Source organism: Pinus tabuliformis, chromosome 6 (assembly GCF_031772625.1).
Source record: "Pinus tabuliformis cultivar Carrire ecotype Pingquan chromosome 6, CPIR1, whole genome shotgun sequence".
In the NCBI taxonomy this organism is placed as follows: domain Eukaryota; kingdom Viridiplantae; phylum Streptophyta; class Pinopsida; order Pinales; family Pinaceae; genus Pinus; species Pinus tabuliformis.
Window position 1 is genome coordinate 34,466,971 of NC_142292.1, and position 17,818 is coordinate 34,484,788.

Consider the following 17,818-nt stretch of genomic DNA (forward strand, 5'->3'; position numbering starts at 1 on the left):
TCAGCCACACCATCACCTCCATCATCACCATTTCATGAGCCTATTCATTCACCTGGCAGAGATGAAGGTAGTGAGCAAGAACACATTGAGCATGGTGAGAGCAGCAAGCCTAAAAGGGTTGGTTTAGGTACCTTGACACATACCTATCAAAGAGGGCATAGGCAAGTGTTTTCCCCACAGATTGTGGGAGGGGCCTTGCCTTCTTCATCAGCAAAGCAGGTATAGAAGGGTAAGGAAAAGGTGACAGAGGCAGAGATCCAGCAGCAGCAAGAGGACCTCCATGAGACAGAGCAGGATTTTCACTTAGTTGACCTAAGTGAAAATGATGATAGTGAGAACACAGCCATTGTCATCAAGGAGAAGAATGCACTCATAGGAGAGCTCCAGGTCAACTTGCAAAGAGCCAAATACATTATTTCATACTATGAGCAGGAGAACAGGCAGTTTGAGGTCAAACATGAGCTCATGGAGATTCAGCTCATCAAAGCAAAGAGAGAGGCTGAAAAGGCTAAGGCCTTACTTGATGAGGCATATGGAGAATACAGTGACCAGCTAGAGGAATAGGTGCTAAGAAGAAGGCCAAGGACTACAGGCCTAAAGAGAGCTTTGGAGTTAGAACTAGTTAATGAACTCACCCTAAATGAGCAATTTTCAAAAATGGTAAATGAGAACCAGGAACATTGGCTCGAGATGTTGAGCGGTCATCTTGAGTGACTCCTAGACAAGGCCAAAAGGGATAATGAAATTCATAAGAAGATGGTTGAACATTATGCCTATAGAGAAAGGATTTCCAAGGCAAAACTCAAAGCTGCAAATGAGAATATTGAAGCCTTGACCAAGAAAGAGGAGAAAAGGAGGCTAGAAATTCTTGTTGAGGCATCACTCCATGCCTCAAACACATGATCAGATATCATCCCACCAATTTTGACAAGTTTTGAGCAAATTTTGCAATTTGTGAATTACTGTGTTTTTTGAGGCATTTTTAACACAGTAAAAAGGTCAAACGCTTAGCACCTAGGGCGCTGCGCTCTTTTTTGGGACATCTAATGAGAAAAAGGTAAACATCATTGGATTCATAATGATGATGACATGCACCCTGTGTATTTTCTAGGAATTTGGAGACAAACAGGTCAGTGAAAAAGGTCAAAAACCACCAAAAAATAACCTTTCTGCCTCATTTCTGGCTTGGGCATTGTGCGTTTACCAGTCTTGAGAGATTGAGTTTTTGACCAGGTAAATGAGCTCCAAATTGAAAACTAAAGACATTTCTAGAATGTAGACTTGAAGGTCTTTCCAACAAGCCATCTTGGAGAAAATTTGTACACCGAGAAGGTACCCAAAAGCAGTCCTAAATTTGGAGGGTTCATTTGACAAAGAAAGGGCGTGTTTGACAAAGAGAGGGCGCATTTGACATTATTCTCCAATTTTCTGAGTTTCTCTCCTGTTTTTATTTTCACCTTGGCAAATGATAATTTTACCTATGTAAATGATCAAATTGGATGTAATTATCATGTTTTTACTATTGCCTAGGGTAAATGCATTAGGTAAATCAAGAAGATGAGGTGTAATGAATCAGTTCATTTAAGAAATGAATGAGTCAATTGGACCATCCTACAAGTTAGCTATCAGTTCAGATTTTTGTGTAATGTCTTCCTCACCTCATGGATTTAACCCCTAAGGATGAGGGGAATTGGTTTTCATGTCTATTTAGTCCCTTTCATCACCATAGAAAAGGGTTGGAATCAGTTGGATGTTTGGCTATTGATCAGAGACACTAGTGTAATCAGTACTTGGCAGAATTTAATGAATGAGTTGCAGCTATTTTGATGGAATACCTGTGGTATCGAATTTTGACTTAGTTTCTTCTTAGGTTGCATATGTTTGAATGTTTTGTACTCCCATATTCAACTTCATTTCTATGATAAGTTGATTTTCAAGTTGATGAGCAAAATACATCTTATATGCGCTGTTTTGGGGAAATCTTCATAATTTGTCCAATTTCTTCAGTTTAGAAAGAATACATGCTTACCTTGTTCTTTATAGCACCTCACCAGTCTTATCCATCTCACTTCATAACGTTAAAGTGTTTGAGTGCCTACCTACCTTGCTCCATCAAATGTCTGCAATCATACCCTCATTTGCCCTAACCTAGTCTTTTTTACCTAATCCTCTTCCAACAACCCTAATCAAATCAAAATCAAAACCCAGAGATACTTTATCTAGCCTAAAACCCTAATCCATCTAGCCCTCTTGGTTTTGATCCTTTGGAGAGAGTCCTCTCTGGCTTGGTAGGGATAGATACCAAGTCAAAAGATTGGTCTATGGTTACCTCAGCTAGACTCTTCCTCAACCTTGGAGATCCATAGGAGCGATAACATATTGGCGCCGTTGTCGAGGAACGAAAGGTTCATTTTCCTTGGGTGTACGACAAATTTACATTGGAGTTTGGTCTTCCAGATGATGGGACCAAGCTTCATAAAGGTTGATTCAATAATTACAGTGTCAAGATCATAGATCTTCCCTTAATGAGACAAATTCTGCTTCCTGATCTAGTTGATTTGGTTGAAGACAATCAGAGCTTGTTCACAAAGCGAAGAAGGTTGCAAATCATAAGTTCGATCAGACTTCATTCCATTGGTAAGCTCTCAATCATTACCAATTTTAGATTTTGCTATTGAAGACTTTCCTTTGAAAATATCTCTGTTCAGCTCAAAGTCTTAGGTCCTTTACCTCATATAGTTTGTGACCCTGTTAAGATTTTGGCTTCGAAAAGATATACCAGGTCAAACCCTGACCCAAATCCTCCTTCTCCAGTTGATAATCCCGAAAGATTGTTAAGAAAGCCTAAAGTCCCTTTCCCCGAGACTGAAACCATAAAATTGGAAAGGACCACTTCCTTGCCAGATCAAATACATAGTATTGAGGATATACCTATCGACATTAAATTTGAGCTATCCCTATTTCATTCAAAATCTGAGTCTTGTCTTACCGAAGAGGTTTTTGATCCCATAAAGTTTGACTCATATCTTCCTACCTCAAAGTCTTTGTTTAACCGACCTTCTGTTGCTTCTCAGTCTGCAAAACTTGAGCACAAGGTTTGGTCTAACTTTGAGAAACTTCAAAACCTAGCTGATCAATTACAAATCATTGTTGAAAAGACCTATATTCAATATCAACTTGAGCTCTTATCTTCTGCCATACCCTCTACTACACCTCCGAAAGCATCCACGTCACCTCCCCCATATTCATCTCAACCAACACAACCCATTGCAGTTCCCATCCACCATTCTCCAGGTGTTTGTTGGGTGCAGGAATTGCGCTTGAGAAAACTCCTCAACACTTATTTGTCAACCCAAGGGTTTTGTAAAATTAGAGATGAAGCATAGGAAATGCCAGAAATGGTATGAACTTTTCCTATCTCTAATCCTACTTCTTAAAGGAAATGCTTTGCAGAATCAGACAGAAATCAATCGGGAAGATAATTGACACCAAAGCAACTCTAGTGCTGGAATGTAAAAGAAAATTTGCATGTAAATCAAGTAAAGAAATTCCACACAACAGAAACAATCTTAAATGTTGTAATGAAATGCTATGTTCATCTTCATATGGATGGCTAACAGTTTGACAAGTGGGCCCTTGCAGAATTCTGTCTTCCTTATGATCTTCCTTCCACACAAGCAACCTATCCTTGCACTATTACAATCTGCTTGTACTAGTGCAGGTACAGTGTCTCTGTGCAAAAGTATATATGACCTTCCTTATTGAAGACTTATGTCTTAGTGGAGGTGCTCTAAGCATAAGGGCTTAGAGCACTCTGTTTCTCTGACAAGAGACCAACCCTTGCACCGAAGCAGAGCTTCCTTCACCTAGCTTCCAAATTACTTTCGAAAAGACTGAAATATGTGTTGGAAAAGAATTGCAACTGTAAATGAAATTTTGAAGTAAATTATCTGTGAAAAAGGAAATGCTTCAATTCATTAAACCTTGCAAAGGAAATAAACTTCATGAAAAAAAAGCACTTCAAAAGAATCAAACAGTAGTCTAAGTGTTTTGCATGTGTTATCTAACTTTAGTAATCCATTCAAAGATGCTTATGTTCTATGAAAGTAAAATATGTTTATGATGATTTTATGCAACTACTTCCAGATCCTCTTAAAGATGTACTTTTAATACCGAAGATAGTTACTAAATTAATGATTCATTTACTTGCGTAATAACTGGAAATAATATGCAGAGAAGTGATTCATTGTTCGCTGCAAAAGAATAATTAAACCAAAGTGCAGGCAACACCATGCATTGGTGCAGTAAGAGCTCTATGCACGATCCAATCAAAACGAGTTAAAACAAAGATTGAGAATAAAAGAAATGCAAGAAAGATATCTCATAAACAAAGTAAACACAACTAACTCTCAAACCATGGATCTGTTTCACACGTTAGCTACAAAAGATATTTTAAATCAGAACTTGAAAGATAAAGATTAAAACTATAACATCACATAGCTACAAACGAAATATCCACACCTTTCTGAATAACGAAAGCGAGAGGGGTAAACGAGCTAGGTTAGTTGGGCCTTGGCCAACCATCTCGTTCCCCTTCTAAGGAACGAAAAAGCTTAGCACTTCAAGAGATACATCAAAGATAAACTAGACGTTGTGTATGCAAATCATGACAATTCTCTTGTATTACTTGATTCGGCAAATATACATGACAGAGCAGTCCAGCCCCAGAGCTGAGGCAATAACCGGATTACATAAACAAAATTACAATCGATGGTTATCCACTGACTAGCCTCCTCCTACCTATATCTATATTTTATATATCCTTTCAGCTCTAGCCGTTTTCACTAATTACAGACATTTCCTGTTCAGTCCTTTCAGCCGAACAAACTTAGAAACAAAAATTACAAAATTGGCCAGCGGTTATAATACACATGAATCTCACTTGGCCATAACCTAACTTTGGAAAACATTCTTTGATTGTGCGTCACCTGTTATCTTGCTTCAGTTCATCAACAGCTAAACTCGGATTTAAGGATCGAGGCCAGTCCTCATTGAAGAATTGGCTTCTCGGAAATCTCTAACAGTCTTCGTGGCCGTGTAGGAATCTATCTACACTAGTCATACTCATTCATAATTAATACTGAGTTCCATGATTACTCTAGGAAATTAATATGAGTTACAAGAGATATGTAAATAGGCATGAAATCCATATAAAATGATTAATAAAGTGCTGAAATAAATCTTAATATAAAATATGAGCATGTGCAGGAATGGCTAACTGTCTTGTACTAGTACAGGAAGGAAGGGTCTTTTATTGAGATAAAACAAAGGTTGATTTTGATGGAAATGGGGTAGAAAATAGGGAAATTTAGGATACCAACGGTGTTATGGCGAGATTTGCACCCTTAGTGTTACCTGGTTAGTTGGAAACTTTACCTTAGACCTATGGCCAGAGGCTTCCTCTGTTTGATGGCAGCCCAAGAGTCACAGCGCAGCAACATATTGATAAGATGGTTGATTTCATTGACTTAGAGGAAGTCGATGAAGATGATGCGAAAATGAGACTAATGGCTCAAAGTTTTTCTGGAGATGTCAAAAAATGGTTTTGTGGTTTGGCAGCTCACTCTATTGATACTCCTCAGAGGTTGAATGAGTTGTTCTTAGCCAAGTGGTAGGAAAAGAAAAATAAACAACACATTGAAAAGGAATCCTAATGAGACAGTTCAGGAATTCACTATAAGGTTCAATCAGATCTACAATTCCATTCCAGATAACATGAAACCTCCACCTGATTTGGCACTTCAGCATTACCCGGATGCTTTTGATCCAAATATGGCTTATCAATTGAGGGAAAGAGATCCCACAACTCTGGAAGACATGCAGAACAATGCAGTAAGTGTGGAAGCAAACTTGATGATTAAGAAGTCTCAATTGAAACATGAGAAACTGGAAAAGAGAGTGACCATCAAAGAAGAACCCTCTTCTTCCACCAATCTTAAGCTAGATGCACTGATCAGAACCATGGAAAGAATGGCTGACCAGATGATAAATTCGGATAGACCTCAGGAACCCCAAGTTAGAAATCCTAACTTCAGAAATCAGTAGCAACCTCAGTACAGGATAAAACAAAGAGAGCAGAAAGCTTCTAAAGCATCGACATCTCAGCAGCCAATTCGGACACCCTTGCAACAAAATTATGCTCAAGGAGAGTATGATGATGAAACAAACCCGATCGTTGAGGAAAATCACTTCTTTAGGGAAGATCACCATCCCATTTTCTTGACTGAAGATGAGAAGTATGTCGAGAAAGTGGAGGATCCTAAAGATGAGGATTACATACTAGCAAGCGACAATGCATTGGAGACCCAAACCAATGATTATCAAAGAGGATATTTGAACACACTCAATTCTTAGCAGAAGCAATATTCTTTGAGGAATAGGGATGTCCCAATCACTCCTATTCAGAAAAGGACATCACAGCAGAAAGATACCCAACAAACATCAAATCCTTAAGGTAGTCAAAGCAAAGGTAAAGCGTTGGCAGCAGTCGATCAAAGCAGAACAAAATAGCCATCTACAACCAGTGCAAAAAAGGATAATGACAGTCAAAAGAAGGATCAGATACCAAGAGATCTTCTCGAGAAGAGAGACAATGTCCAAAGAGAGGTAGATAAATTTGGTTCTTTCAATCTAGAAACTGAAATTTCAAAGTCCTCTTACTAAACTAGTCAAAAATAGCCATTACAAGTCTGATATAGTTAAAATGCTCAAAGTTGATCCAATTTATGACATGATTAATATTGAAGATGACTAGCCTGAATTGATTTTTGGTCGATCCGTAGATGGTTAGTCAAGAGATAGTGATGTTCCTCCATTTTATCTTAGTTTAAGAATCCACCAATTCGTTCTTCTCAACTCCATGCTTGACTCCGGAGCCTCTCATAATTTAATGCAAAAAGCCATCATGGAAAGGTTGGGTCTAGATATAACTCGTGAATACCATGACTTGTATTATTTTGACTCTGGTAAGGTTCATTGTCTTGGCCTAATCAAAGATTTGGTAGTATCCCTGGATCAAATCCCTGCAAAGAATGTTTTAATGGATGTGGTGGTAGCTGATATACCACCATGGTTTGGCATGTTATTGTCGAGATCCTAGGGAGCGAAATTAAGAGGCACACTGCAGTTAGACTTCTCCTATGCTACCATCCTGGTTTTCGGGCAATTGAGAAAGTTGTACCGAGAAACCAAAATGAAGTTCATGATAACTAGCAAGGATAAGCCTAACAATCATCCTATAAATGTTGTACATACAGATTTAGAGTCTTTTATTTTATATAATGATAGTGGATTGAACGATGTAGATAGTCATCTTGTAGAAATTAAAGATGTACCAAAGATTTTCAACACTATAAGGACAGTTTCAGATCAAGAAAAAGAAGAGCTGCCAAGTTCATCCGAACAGCCGTCAGACAAGGCACAAAAAGGTTCAGATCAGCCATCAAAGAAGGTAATGAAAACTTCAGAAGAGTCTGAAGTGAAAGTTCAAAAAATTGACCCAAAACAAAAAAAAGATGTACAACCCTTAGAAGAGGAAAGTGGCCTTTGGACCATGGACTTTGATGGTGCTCTTGGGAAAGACAGAGCAGGTATTGGCATTTGGATTCAAAGTCCACATCATCATCAGCAAGGTAATCTCCCTCAGCATGTTAGATTGTGCTCATACAAGTTGGCTTTTGATTGCACTAACAATGAGGTGGAGTACGAAGCGCTGATCACAAGTTTGAAGATCTTGAAGAGGTTAGGTGCGCGAAGAATTTCCGTGTATGGTGATTCTAAACTTGTAATCAAGCAAGTTAAAGGTGAATATCAAGCTCACCATCCGCGAATGAAACAATATAGAAATGTAGTTTTAGATATTCTTAAGATGTTTCCTGAGTATACTCTTTCAGTTGTACCAAGAAGTCAGAATCTTATGGTAGATTCATTAGCTACAGCCGCAAGTAATTTCAAAATCCCCATATTTTCAAACAAGAAGTTTGAGATTCATGTGAAGCATCGGCCCTCAGTTCCTGACAACTTGCGATATTGGCAAGTATTTTAGGATGAAAAACAGGTGAATAAATTTCTTCAGAGTGAAGGAGAATTTGACAATTATGCCATGGATGAAGTTTACAACGAGGATGATCAGATCATTGAAGCAACCCAAGTTGATATATTACAGTTGAAGGACAACAATATTCTGAAGGTTTGGTACCTTTGGAAGACTTGTTTGATCAGGATGACGTAGCAAGGAAGCCTACATTGGTTCCTACATAGAAAGGTGTTGAAGATGTGAACATCGGAACAACAGAAAAACCAAAAATGATCAAGTTGTCCAAAACATTGTCTCCTAAGGTAAAAGAGAAATACATTCATTTATTGTCTGAATTTTCTGATGTTTTCGCTTGGGATTATGCAGATTTGAAGGAGTATGATAAGAAAATAATTCAGCATACCATCCCAATCAAGCCTGATCAAAAACCCTTCAGACAAAAGCTAAGGAGGATTAACCCAAGGTTGCTTCCATCCATAGAGAAATAAGTTAACAGACTTTACAAGGCGGGCATCATTGTTCCTATCAAATTTTCTGATTGGATATCGAATCTAGTCCCAATGAGAAAGAATACCGAGGAGATTAGGCTCTGCGTAGACTTCAGAAACTTGAACAAAGTGTCTCTAAAAGATAATTACCCACTTCCAAAATGGACCATATCCTTCAGAGAGTTGTGGGCGCTTCCCGGCTGTCACTTTTGGATGGCTACTCTGGTTACAATCAAGTTTTAGTGCACAAAGATGATCAGGACAAGACATCATTCACCACACCTTGGGCACATTAAAATATGCAAAGTTACCATTTGGTCTCAAAAATGCAGGGGCCACTTTTCAGCGTGCCATGGACATAGCCTTTTTAGATGAAAAATATGTTTTCTTGGTTGTATACTTAGATGATGTAACCGTGTTTTCACATTTAGATGATGAAAATTTGCATCATTTAAGAGTCATTTTTCAGAAGTGTAGAAAGTTCAGGATCTCTCTCAATCCAAAGAAAAGTCTGTTTTCTATGGAGGAAGGTAAACTTCTCGGCCACATCATTTCGAAAGACGGCATCCAAATTGATCCTTCACAAGTAGAAGCCATTCAACAAATTGATTTCCCTCGCAACAAAAAGGAAATCCAAGCATTTAATGGTAAGATGAATTTCTTACGCAAATTTATTCCTAATTTAGCTGAACATCTTAGAGAAATGACCAATATGTTAAAAAAGGATAATGAGGTGAAATGGTCTGAAGAAGCCCGCAAGTCCTTTCATGCAGTGAAGCTTGCCTTAACCACTGCCCCTGTTTTGATTAGTCCTAATTACACCGATGATTTTATCATATTTTCATTTTCTTCCGAGCATACTATGGCAGTGGTACTAATGCAAAAAAGGGATAAAACCGAGCTACCAATTGCATTTTTCAGTCACAACATCAGGGATGCAGCCCTTAAATACAATATCATTGAGAAACAAGCCTTGGCTTTGGTAAAGGCAATCAAAGATTTCAGAGTTTACATTTTACATTCGCATACTCTTGCTTATGTGCCTAATGCAGCGGTAAAAGAAGTCCTTGTGCAGAATGACCCAGAAGGTAGAAGAGGTAGATGGATAGCAACACTATTAGAATATGATCTTGAGATCAAGCTTACAAAGCTGATCAAGGGTCAAGGCTTAGCCAAACTCATGGGTTAAGGACTAGCCAAACTCATGGCCGAGTCAAACCTTCATGCTCTAGACATCAACCTTGCAACAACGTTATCCGACAATCAAGAAGAAGTGGATCTCATTCAAGTATCTGAAATATTTCTATCATCTCCACGATATTATGATATTATTTATGTACTTCAGCATCTAAATCCTCCTCCAGGCATGTCTAAGGCTAAGAGCAGGTCATTAAAGTTGAAGGCTTCCAAATATTGTATCATGGACAGTGCACTTTATTGGAAAGATCATGGAAGTGTGTTGCTGAACAATCTGATCGAAGATGAGTCCAAAGAAGTAATAAATGACTTCCACAAAGGAGATTGTGGGGGCCACTTGTATTGGAAGCGTTGGCATTATGATGTATGTTTTCTACTTGATGGCAACCCACTTGTAGCAGAACAACTCACATGTATATGGTAACTAAATAAATCTGTTTACAGATGTGATGAAACACAGGCCAGCTTTAAGGAATCAGTTCAGAAAGTATAGCAGGTAAAAAACAAAGAATTGCATATCAGTCTTCACGGAATGAAGAAAGAGAGGTATACGTAGGTTCACCATTGACCAAGCTGCGTATACACGCAGGTTCACTGTATACAAGTCGCGTATACATGCAGATGCACTTTCACAAAAGGAAAAGCATGTATACCTTGGAAAACTAATTTTTTGGTTCGAAGTATTTGGTCCATGGTATTTTGATCCATGGTATTGGTCCAAGGTATTGACCCTAGGTATTTTCTCCAAGGTATTGGTCCATAGTATTGAGAAAGACCTAAAACTATAAAAGAAGGAGAAGATCATTAGGCCAATGTGTGCAAGTATCGAATATATGTTGAAGTGTGAGATCTAATATGTAAGTTATTGGCTTATGGAGTTGTGCTTGATCTAAACCAAGGATGAACCTTAGCGTTTGATGAAGGATATGATGAAGTATCAGGCTTGAAGTGAATTATCTTTATGTGGTTTGATCATGTATCTGAATAACTGGCGCATGTTGTAGTCTGTAAATATGATGATCTGGGTATGACTAAAGTCTGGAATAGTTGTTATGTTTAAATCATCATTTACAGATCTGTGCACAGGTTCACTTTAGAAAATGAACGTATACACGTTGGTTCTGCATATCAAAACAGTGTATACATCATAAATTTGATTTGCAGATCTGTATGCTGGTTTGCCTTAAGGAAAATGCGTATGCACGCAAGTTTGACACATGGAAATAGTGTATACCTTATAAAATATGTTTTAATTGCTTCTGTTCACTGTTGCAGTATTCTGGGCTCTGGCTTGGGTTCTAGTTACTGTATTTTGGTGACAGTTTTTTGAATGATCAGATTGATGGAGTGATTGATTGATTCAGTTGTGGTTGGTTCAAAAGGAGATTGGTTGATGCAAATATATTTGATGATTGAATGATGTTGTTGATGGATTCAGTTTGAAAATTTATGAAACATGGTCCCTAGAAGAAAAGAGAAGGTTGTAGCCTTCTGTAGGCTGGCACCTACGTACTAGTAAACATATAAGCTAGTACAAAAGCTAAGGGTTGTATCTCCCTTCCAGTAAAAGCTGGAGAACGAGAGAAGGTTGTAACCTTCTGTAGGTAGAAGCCTGCGTACTGGTATAAGACTGCACCAGTACAAAAATTGTAAACAAAATTTTCTTATTATTAAAATAAGATAGAGACGATTGTAGCAGGTGGTTTTCACCCACATTGGGTTTCCACCTTATATCTTGGCGTTCATGTGTGTTGCTTATGTGTGATGCCTTATTCTTTTTTTCCTGCACTGTCTAATGAATTCCTGATATACTGGTTAAAGTTCAATGCATGATCATTTGGGTAAATCAAAAATTTCTGCATATACGCTAGTTGCATTAAGTACAGTTGTGTATACATGCTAGTTCATTAAGATGAAGTAGCGTATACAAATTAGTTTTGAAAATTAAATTATTGATCTTATAATACTGATTCACCCCCCTCTCAGTATTATTTCCAAAAATTGGTATCAGAACAGGTCCTTCAGAATAAGCTTGATCGCTTGAATGAAGATCCATCATCATGATTAATCAAGAAAGCGGGGGATCCATCAAACCGTCAATCTTTGATGCGAGTGACTTTGTTTATTGGAAGGTAAGAAGCACAACCTATCTTCAATCCCTGGGAATAGATGTCTGGGAAATTGTGGAAGGGGGATACACATTTCCATCAGCAATTCCTACAGATACAGCAAGTAAAAAACAATATGAAACCAATGCCAAGGCTGTCAATACATTATTGGGAAGCCTATCATAATCAGAGTTTGTCAAAGTTATGCAGCTCAAATCAACAAACGAAATATGGAACAAAATCGTTCTAAGCTACGAAGGAGACTCTCAGGTAAAACATGCTAAACTGCAAACTCTCATAATTCAATATGAAACTCTCAAGATGCACAATGATGAAAGTATAGCTAGTTACTTCTTACGTATAGATGAGATTGTTAATTGCATGAAGAATCTGGGTGAAGAGATAAAGGAAGTTACCTTAGTTGAAAAAGTTTTAAGATCCTTATCTGCTAAATTTGAATCAAAAGTATCTGCCATAGAAGAAAAGTAGGATCTTCATACTATTACTATGACACAGCTTCACAAAATCTTAATTGCCTTTGAGATGAGAAAAGGAGGTCCATAAGATATGAGAGAAGCCGCATTTAAAGCTTTAGCAAAAGGAAAAGAAAAACTCAATGAATCAGGACATATTTCAACAGGTGAAGAGGAAGCAAACTTTGTCAAGAAGCTTCAACAAAGTTCTGGAAGATTCAGAGGTAAACTACCTTTCAAATGTTTTTCTTGTGGTAGAGTCGGTCATTATGCTGCCAAATGTCCTCATAAAGATAAATATGATAAAAAGAAGGGATCTACAAAATGGAATAGAAAACAAAGTGTAAGTAAAAAGAGCTACTATACTCATGAACATAGCAATGGTTTATCAAATAGTGATGAAGATGAAAATAGTAATGACTATAGACTTCGTATGGCTTATGAAGGTGATGATTTCTTGGATGCTTTTGATCCAGGTGGATATTGGTGGCCACCTGCCAAGTCCACCTGGACCCCCACCATTGTCTTTCTCAGCATTTTCAGTTTCCTTAATTGTAGCACAACTTACTATTTTTAGCAGTTTTTCGGGTCCTGAACTTCTGGAGCCGTTTTGAGGCCCTAAACGACGTTTTTTGGGAAATCTGGGGGCAACATGGGTCCATGGACCGATGTTGCCCTTCCCAAAGTGGTAGTGCTCGGATAGATCTTTCTAACAAGCTATTGTACGCGTCAAACGGAGATCGTATGCCAAAGTTACGACCCTGGGAAGTTGATGTACCAATTTACCCAAACGGGGCCCACAGTTTGGCGTTTCATCTCCTAGGGTTAGGTTTTGGAATGTTAAGGGTTTTCCATTGTTTCTCAACAATAAATAGGCCTTCGAGCCTCATTGTAACACAGTTCAGAGGCATGTAGCCATCACATCTCTTCTCAGAGATAAGCTACCATCGCCCTAGCTAGTTTATTTCCATTTCTGTTTGTAAGCATATTTCAGTATTTTCCATTAATGAAATGAAGTATTATTTCCGCTGCATCTTTGTGTATATGGTTATCTCTGTAATTTGTTGCGTTCCTGTTTAAATCTGGATCAGTGGTATCAGAGCGGTCTGCTTTTTCTCTGTTTTTCTTTGCATGTCCCCAACAAGGTCGGGATATAAGGAGTTAGGGCTTGAACTGGTTGAACCTTTGCAAGACCAGCCTCGCAAATCCCGACGGCCTCCCATGGCGGACGAGAAGAAAGACGAGGGGGCAGGAGATCCCATCAAAATCTTGCTCGAAGAAGCGCTCGAGCGACAACGGAACGCGATGATGGACAGCTTTGCGCAGATCCTTCAGCGGCTACCCAGAAGCGGTGCATCGGCTTCCAGCAGCTCCTCTGGAAACGCCACACCCTTTAAGGTACAAGTTAATTTTGAAATCCCCATATTCGAGGGTCAGATAGACGCCGATGCCGTAGATAAATGGTTAAATCTGCTAGAGGGTTATTTTTCTGTTCATGAATTTTCAAGTCGGGAAAAGATTGTTTTTGCTCTTCTCAAAGCAGCCCCCCATGTCAAGGACTGGTGGGAAACCTACTGCGAGCAGAAGGATGAAAGTACTGGCTCACTATTTTCAGCCGCACCCACCTGGGATTCGTTTCGGGATGCCATCAAGGAGCAGTACTACCCTGTCGGAAGCTATGAGGATGAATACATAAAGTGGACCACGCTGCGGCAGGGAAGGGACCAAGACGTGCCGGAGTTCACCAATCTTTTCCATACCCTTCGCACAAAGTTGGGTATCAAGGATTCGGAGCAACATTTGATACTCAAATACCGTGGCTGCCTGCACAAGTACATCCAGGAAGAAATACAGTTCCTAAACATCCCCTCGCTCGGCGCAGCATACCGGTATGCCGTCAAGGTCGAGCAGAAGTTTAAACAAAAGAAGCGAGACTTTGGATCTGCGAATCCAAAGCAGGGGAAAGGTGCCCCTAAACCACAGAACAAAGGACAAAGCCAAGGCGGGACAACCCAAGACAACCAGCCGAAGCTGCAAGCAAAGAGCAACGCCGCGAAGCCGAGAAAGGACACTGGAAAATGGTGCGAGTTCCATAAGAGCTCCACTCACAACACAAGTGAGTGTCGGGCCAAGCAGTCACTGGTGGCTGAGCTAAAGGTTTCAGAATCAGATGCATGTTCCGACTCTGAGTCAGAACCCGATAAGGGGTATGAAAAAGGGAAGCAGATCATTGATGCGGATCCCAGCGCCACTGTTGCTACCGCAAAGATCCAGAAAAATGAACCCGAAGATCCAGAGGAGGAGGAGCGTCTCTTCCACTCCCAGATGTGGGTAAAGGGCTCCCCGATACAGTTCATTGTTGATAGCGGGAGTCAAAAGAACCTCATTTCGGCAGAGGTCGTGAAGCGGTTGGGCTTACCGACCACAGCACATCCACAACCATACACCATTGGGTGGCTTCACCAAGGGCGAGATCTTCGCGTGAGCCAGCAGTGTCGCCTTCCATACAACATCAAGCCCTTCACGGATGAGGTATTGTGTGACATTGCTCCCCTTGAAGTTTGTGATGTATTACTAGGACAACCATACTTGTGGAAGCGACATGCTGTGTATGAATCAAGGCCCCGTGCTGTTATTATTACATTGGGAAATAAGTTGTTCAGGATACCAGAGGTAGCACCACCTGCCGCCATCTCTTTGATTACTGCAAAACAATGCAGTAAGATCATTTCCAAAACCAGGAAATTTGTTTTCCTGATGATACGCCCTCAAGGGAAGAAGAAGACAGTGGCCGCGGCCTCCAAACGGGGTCCCTCTGCACGGCAGCTACAGATGGACAAGATTGTGGAGGAGTACGAAGACATCTTCACCTCCCCGGCAGGGGTTCCTCTGCACTGTCAAGTCAAGCACTCCATCGATCTGACCCCAGGTGCGCCGCTACCCAATGGACCAATTTATCGGCGCTCCGTTCTGGAGAACAATGAAATCAAGAGGCAGATTCAGGAGCTCCTGCAGAAAGGTCACATCCGTCCGAGTTCTTCGCCCTGTGGGAGCCCGATAGTGTTGGTACAGAAGAAGGATGGGACGTGGAGACTCTGTATTGACTATCGGGCGCTGAACAAGATCACTGTCCGTAATAGGTACCCGATCCCGCGGATTGATGACCTCCTAGACCAACTAAAGGGGGCGAAATATTTCAGCAAGATCGATCTGAAGTCAGGATATCACCAGGTACCAATTGAACCCTCAGATGTGTGGAAGACTGCCTTCAAATCCAAGGAGGGCCTCTTCGAATGGTTGGTCATGCCTTTCGGATTGACGAATGCTCCTGCAACCTTTATGAGGCTAATGGATGACATCTTGCGGCCATTCACCAACTCCTTTGTAGTAGTATACTTGGATGACATTCTGATCTTCAGCCAGAGTTGGGAAGAGCACCTCCACCACATCCGACAGGTTCTCCAAACACTGCGGCAACACAAGCTATGTGCCAATTTGGAGAAATGCACTTTTGGCATGACCGAGGTTCAGTATCTGGGATACATCATTGATGAACAGGGGGTGCATGTCGATCCAGCCAAGGTCCAAGTCATTCGGGATTGGCCCTCTCCAACCACTCTAACAGAGCTCCGCAGCTTTCTAGGTCTTGCCAACTTCTACCGCAGGTTTGTGTTGGGATTTTCTCATATTTCTTGGCCCTTGAGTCAAGTCACCAAGGGCGGGGCGAAAGCAAAATTCTTTTGGTCTGAATCTCAACAGAAGGCATTCAGGGAGTTGAAGGATCGCCTCTGCACGGCACCAGTGCTCGCGTTACCAGATTTACAACAACCATTTGAGGTCGAGACAGATGCCTCTGACTATGCTATTGGGGCAGTCCTTACTCAACATGGACATCCAGTGGCATATCACAGTGAAACACTTTCAGACACAGTCCGGAAGTACCCCACTTATGATAAAGAGATGTATTCCATTGTACAGGCCTGCCGACAATGGAAGCATTACATTTTGGGGAAGGAAACGGTCATCCACACAGACCACCGACCTCTGCAGTTCATACAGACCCAAGGGAAATTGCAGAATGATCGCCATCAGAAGTGGTCTACATACCTGCAACAGTTTCACTTGAATATCAAGTATAAAAAGGGCAGCACCAATAATGTTGCAGATTGCCTCAGTCGACCACCGATCATGGCGCTAACCACCGTGCTCAACTCTTGCGGGCACGAGACTTCTGATTGGCCACTTCTCTACAAAAGCGACCCAGAATTCGGCCACACATACCAGACACTCTTGGAGGGTCGGCAGGTTGCAGATTTTCACCTCCAGGATGCCCTATTATGCCACCTCGGTCACCTTGTGTTCCTTCAAGCGAGCGTGCCAAGATGATTTGGGAAGCACACTACAGTCGGGCTGCTGGGCATTTCGGGGTCGAGAAAACAGTGGCAGTACTGCAAAACTATTTCTATTGGCCGAATCTTCGACAGGATGTTGGGAAGTACATCCGATCATGTACTGCCTGTGCCATTGCCAAACCGACCATTAAGAAGCAAGGCCTCTATACCCCGTTGCCTACCCCTAGTCGACCTTGGGAATCCATCTCCATGGATTACATGTCAGGCCTTCCTTCCACTAAGCATGGAAATGACTGTGTTTTTGTGGTCGTCGACAGGTTCTCAAAGATGGCCATTATGATGGCCTGCAAGAAGAATATCACAGCAGAAGCCACTGCTAAACTCTTCTTTGAACGAGTGTGGGTGCACTTTGGGATCCCACAGTCTATCATCTCAGATCGGGACAGTCGGTTTCTCAGCACCTTTTGGTCCAGTCTCTGGTCAATGCTGGACACCAAACTCACGAAGTCCACAGCCTTCCATCCTCAAACTGATGGCCAGACAGAGGTTGTCAATAGGATGATTGTGCACATTCTGCGCATGTATAACTCAAAGCATCCACGCACATGGGACGAGAGCCTCCCCTACGTTCAGCACAGCTACAACCGAGCTCTTCACAGCTCCACTGGCCATAGCCCTTTTCAGGTGGGTTTGGGATTCCAGCCACTATGCCCCATTGATGTGGCCATGCCACTTGCAGCTACTCACATGAATTCAGCTCATGTCCAGTCCGAAACAGATAAGGCCACCAGCTTCATTGAGCGCATCCAACATATTCGCCAGCAGGTCCATGACATTCTTGAGAAATCAAATGCCAAGTACAAGCAGCGACATGATCAACATCGGGTGCCACACAAGTTTCAGGTGGGCGACAAAGTCTGGTTGCATTTGCAAAAGGAACGCCTTACTGGAGCCTATCGAAAATTGAGACCACTCCGATATGGTCCTTACACCATTACTAAGGCTATGGGAGACAATGCATTTGAGCTCAGCATTCCCCCATTCCTTGGCCTGCACCCAGTATTTAATGTGGACCGCCTTCGGCCATACTTTCCACCATTGCTAG